The sequence below is a fragment of the Moschus berezovskii genome, chromosome 18 (genome assembly GCF_049115385.1).
Source record: "Moschus berezovskii isolate FMDL1 chromosome 18, NW_MosBer_1.0, whole genome shotgun sequence".
Lineage (NCBI taxonomy): Eukaryota > Metazoa > Chordata > Mammalia > Artiodactyla > Moschidae > Moschus > Moschus berezovskii.
Genome location: NC_142477.1, coordinates 7947869 through 7953868, shown reverse-complemented (window position 1 = coordinate 7953868; position 6000 = coordinate 7947869).

Genomic DNA, 6000 nt, shown 5'->3' with positions numbered 1-6000 from the left:
ATAGTAACAGTTTTTCTTCTATACCGAATGTGTCTTTTTACTCTGCCTGATTTTATGATTTTTTTGCTCACAGAAGTCCATATGTTTTAATATAAATTGTCTTACTGTAAGTATTGTGGCTTTTAAAGTGTCTTTTCTGCTTGAGGGGCATGGAGCTTCTTGAAAGATCTTGTTTGGACACTAACGCATACTCTGAGTGATCAGAAAAGACTTTCCACTCTACTAATAGAAATCACATAACTCCTAGGCCTGCATCTTGTTTATTAGGTAACTGTTGCCACACGTGTGGAATTTCATCCTACGTGTGTCATTCAGGCCTTTGCATTTGACAAAGTTAAGGGAACTGCAGGGCAGACTTCTGTACTTTTCTCTGTGTAATCAGAGATCCCACTTTCTGTTTTGTTAGACCCAAATTACGCCTTTATCTATAAAGCTGATTCAATAATAAGTGTCATCTCATTTGTTTTACTTTTCTCCCAAGGATCACAGTTCTATGTCCTTATTATCTAACATCCAAGATCTTTTCATGTGTATATGAATACATATACTAGGAATATATATATATGCAGGTCAAGAAGCAACAATTAGAACTGGACATGGAACAGCAGACTGGTTCCAAATCAGGAAAGGAGTGCATCAGGGCTGTATATTGTCCCCCTGCTTATTTAACTTACATGCAGAGTACATCATGCAAAATGCCAGGCTGGATGAAGAACAAGCTGGAATCAAGATTGCCAGGAGAAATATCAATAACCTCAGACATGCAGATGACACCACCCTTATGGCAGAAAGCGAAGAAGACCTAAAGAGCCTCTTGATTAAAGTAAAAGAGGAGAGTGAAAAAGTTGGGTTAAAACTCAACATTCAGAAAACTAAGATCATGACATCTGGTCCCATCACTTCATGGCAAATATGGGGAAACAGTGGAAACAGTGGCAGACTTTATTTTTCTGGGCTCCAAAATCACTGCAGATGGTGACTGCAGACATGAAATTAAAAGATGCTTGCTCCTTGGAAAAAAAGCTATGACCAACCTAGACAGCATAGTAAAAAGCAGAGACATTACTTTACCAACAAAGGTCCGTCTAGTCAAGGCTAAGGTTTTTCCGGTGGGCATGTGTGGATGTGAGACTTGGATTATAAAGAAAGCTGAGCACTGAAGAATTGATGCTTTTGAACTGTGGTGTTGGAGTAGACTCTTGAGGGTCCCTTGGACAGCAAGGAGACCGAACCCGTCCATTCTAAAGGAGATCAGTCCTGGGTGTTCATTAGAAGGAGTGATGCTGAAGCTGAAACTCCAATTCTTTGGCCACCTGATGCAAAAAGCTGACGCATTTGAAAAGACCCTGAGGCTGGGAAAGATTGAAGGCAGGAGAAGGGGATGACAGAGGATGAGAGGGTTGGATGGCATCACTGACTCAATGGCCATGAGTTTGGGTAAACTCCACGAGTTGGTGATGGACAGTAAAGTCTGATGTGCTGCAGTCCATGGGGTCACAAAGAGTCGGACATGGCTGAGCAACTGAACTGAATTGATACATATACATATATATATATATATGTATATATGTATATTTGTTGCTATTTGAGTATGTTGAATCATTTTTAAAATGTTTTGCTTATTTACTGTTGGCTGTGCTGGGTCTTTGTTGCTGCGTGAAGGATTTCTCCAGTTGTGTAGAGTGGGGGTTATTCTCTAGTTGGGGTGTGTGGGCTTCTTGCATCGGCTTCTCTGATTGCAGCCCATGGGCTCTAGAACACAGGTTCAGTAGTTGCGGTACAAGGATTAGTTGTGCTGCAGCATCTGGAATCTTCCTGGACCAGGGACTGAATCCACATCCCCTGAATTGGCAGGTGGATACGCAACGACTGGTTCATTAGGGAAGTCCTACATTGAGTCCTGGAGCCTGCACCTAACCAGGCTGCTTGATAAAACAGCATTTTCAACATTATTCATAATGTTTAAAATATGTATGCAGGATGCAATTCAAAGTTACTCGCCAAAAACAAAAAGCCAGAGAATCCAACTGTCATGTGTAAAGACATTCAGTAGGTGCCAACACCAACATGTGGAGATGTTGGAATTATCTGACAAAGACTTTAAAGCAAGTATTATAACCGTGCTCCAATTAATAACTATAATTACTTTTGAAACAAATGAGTAAATAATGAATATGAATAGAAACATGGAAGCTATAAAGAAGAACCAAATGGAAATTTTATAAGTGAAAAGTATAACAGAAACTTAGAATAATGATTCCATAGGGGGAAGAAAACCCTGTGACTCAGGGACCTATGGGACAATAGCAAAAACTGTAACATTTATGTAATCAGAGTAGTCCTAGAGAAGAAGGTGTTATAATTGGGTTACAATCGGGTTGGATGGCATCACCGACTCAACGGACATGAATTTGACAAGCTCTGAGAGTTGGTGAAGGACAGGGAGGCCTGGCGTGCTCAGGGAGTCACAGGGAGTCAGACATGACGAGTGCCTGAACCAAAGAGGGCGTTATAGAATGATGAGTGAACACATCCCTAAGAAGACATAAAAATGTTAGTTATGTGTGTATCTAACAACATGAAGTAAAAACTGACAGACTGAAAAGAGAAGTAGACAAATGCACAATGAGAGTTGGAGGCTCCAGATTCACCTCTCTGTAACATATGTAACTTGTATACAGAAATTTAGCAAGAATATGGAAGAACTGAATAGTGCCATCAGCCAAGAGGACTTAAAGATTTAAACAGCATTTCACTCCAAAAGATAATACACATTTTTGTCACATGTAATGTTCACCAAGGTTATCCATGTTCCTGATCACAAAACAAATCTTAATTAATTCAATAAAGTTGAAATCATGCAAAATATGTTTTTGAGCTATAATAGAAGTAAACAGGAAACCAATAAGAGAATGACATTAAGAAAACTTCCAAACACTTAGAAATTAACCAACATATTTCTAAATAATCCATGGGATGAATAATATCAAGTGATATTAGAAGTATTTTGAATAAAAGTAAAATGATTATATGCCATATCAGATCTATGGTATGTCCTTAAAACAGTGCTTTGAGAATTTATAGCATTAAAAGTGTGCATGAGAAACTCAGAAAAATTTCAAATCAAAGATCCAAGCTTCTTTTTTAAGAAATCAGAAAAAAAAAACCACAAGCAAAACAAACATAAGGAGAAGAGAATAAAAAGAAATCTATGAAATTCAAAACAGAAAAAAAAAGAGAAATTGAAAAACAACTGAAAGCTGCTTCTTCGAAATGATCAATAATATTGATAAACTTCTGGCTAGATTGACAAAAAAAGAAAAAAGTGCAAATTATCAATATCAAGAATGAAAGAGATGATACCACCTCACAACATTAGAGGGATAATAAGGGAAGACTGCAAATAACTCAACACTGCAAATATCAACAACTTACCAAATAGGGTCTAATAATTGGAAAAAATTACAGAAGACACATCATCAAAATGAAAAACTTCAGTCTGAAAGACAAGGTTAAGAAACTCATATATAAATTACATATTGATTTACATTTGTAAATCACGTATCTGAAAATAGACTTGACCAGAATATATCTATATCAATCATCCATCTATTTATCTATCTATTCTCCAGAAAATATAGGAAAAAATATATATAGGAAAAAGATATATATATATATCTTTATATAAGATATATATATATATCTTTAAAACTAACCAGAAAAATAATCCAATTAAAATTAGGCAAAATATTTGGACAGACATTTCCCAAAATAGAAATAGCAAGCAGCACCTGAGAAGATGTGCTCTGTCTTGGCCACTGTGGAAAGCAGGATAAAACCGTGGTGAGCTAGGGTTCCACATCTACTAACACGACTAGAATAAAAAGTCATGAGCACTTCAAGAGCTTTAGATGGTTCGGGACAACCAGAGTGCACATTGTGGAGTGTAATGAAAACTGAATACTACACAGCTATAGAAATAACGGAAGAATGCCATTTGCAGCCTCATGGATGAATCTGGAGGTCATTGCACCAAGTGCAGCCAGTCAGGCAGGGAAAGACAAGCATCATATGACGTCATCTATATATGACGTCATCTATATATGACGTCATCTGTATATGGAATCTTAGAAAATGACACAAACGAATTTATATATAAGGCAGAAAGAGACCCACAGACCTAGAAAACAAACACAGAACCAGTGGGGAACTAGGGGAGGGATACATTAGGAATTTGGGATGAACATACACACACTGTTATACATAAATAGGTAAGCAACCAGGACCTACTATACAGCACAGGGAACTCTACTCAGTACTCTGTAGCAACCTATGAGGAAAGAGAATTTTATATATACATATATATCACTGTACACCCAAAACCAACACAAGTAGTAAGTGAAATATACTGCAATTTAAAAGAAGAGGAAAAATGATACAGTCTTCCTGGAAAACAATGAGGCATTTTCTTATAAACTTAACTATATATTTCTGAGCCAGCAACTCCACTCCTGAGTATTTACTCCAGATAAATGAAAATGTAAGTCCACACAAAAGCCTGTGCATAAACACAGTGGCTCTACTTGTGATAGGCAAACGGCAGAAGCACTCGAATATCCTTCACCAGGTGGATGGGTTCTCAGGCCTTGGTGCAGCCACAGCCTGATCTCTGTGAAAGGGTTAGTCACTCAGTCGTGTCTGACTCTTTGTGACAATATGGACTGCCGCCCACCAGGGCAAGAATACCGGAGTGGATTGCCATTCTCTTCTCCAGCAGATCTTCTTGATCCAGGGGTTGAACCCAGGTCTCCCACATTACGGGCAGATTCTTTACCACCTGGGTCACCAGGGAAGTCACAGTTGATCCCTGCTGCTCAGGAAAGAGGCAGGTGTTCCATCAGTGATACACACAACTCGCGTGAGTCTCAGAAACGTTGTACTGAGTGGCAGAAGCCAGCGTCAGGATCACTGTTGGATCCCGTTTATACTCCTCTGACATTCTCAAGCAGGTGAAGCCGTGATGACGGAGGAGAGACCACACTGCTGAGGGTCAGAGACCAGAGAAGACTCAACGATGAAGGCAGACAGAGGCTCGAGAGACGCTTGATGTAGTTCTCCTGCACCGCGATTGCGATGATCTTGGCACAGCCTATACACTAAAAAGGGGGCAATCTTATTGCATGGTATTGTAAAAATTAACATCCAGGAAAAAACCCAGAAGCCCAGTAATAGCAGAAGAGCTAGGTCAGCTATGAGGATGTCACTTGCTAGAATAGTAAAGGGATGATCATAAAAATTGCAGTAACATGAAAAGGCAGGTCTGCAACAGTGTTAAGTGAAATGGCTTATATTACAAAGCTGTTGACTACATTTAATCTTATGAAAAAGTGGCATGAAAAAATAAAAGGGAATAGACAAAGTGATGAAAAACGCTTGTTTTGTAGACTACGGGTGATTTTTTCATGCAGTTTTCTCAAATTGTTATAACAGTATACGATTTTTATTGACACAAAAAATTGAATGTTGCTGTTAGACTATACATCTCATAGAGAAATGCACAAAGAGAAGTGTGCCCTATATTTAAAAATAATCATCAGCTACACGTAGGCTGGCTTGAAAGTCTTTACTATTCCTCAGATTGGACTTTTTTTCACATCAGTGAAGCAGTTACAGATTTACCAGTGAAGCAGCTTCTACAGGAACTTTACTTGGGACAAAAATGAAGACATTTGTACCAGATGAGATATTGTATCTGAATTAACAATTGCACAACGTGCACTTTTAACAACTGTGAAATTAAATGAAACTGAAGTTTGTTTGTTTGTTTTAATCTAAGGATTATGTGATAAAAGCAAACCTGCTTTATTTTTTTTTTTTTCAAGTTAGACAGGAGGTGGAAAAGTGCCTCGTTTATTCCACTAGATGTTTGGTTTTTCCATAAAAGACAAAGGTGTGCGGGTAGTCTGGACTCAGTTTTCAGTCATTCATTTATCAGTTTAG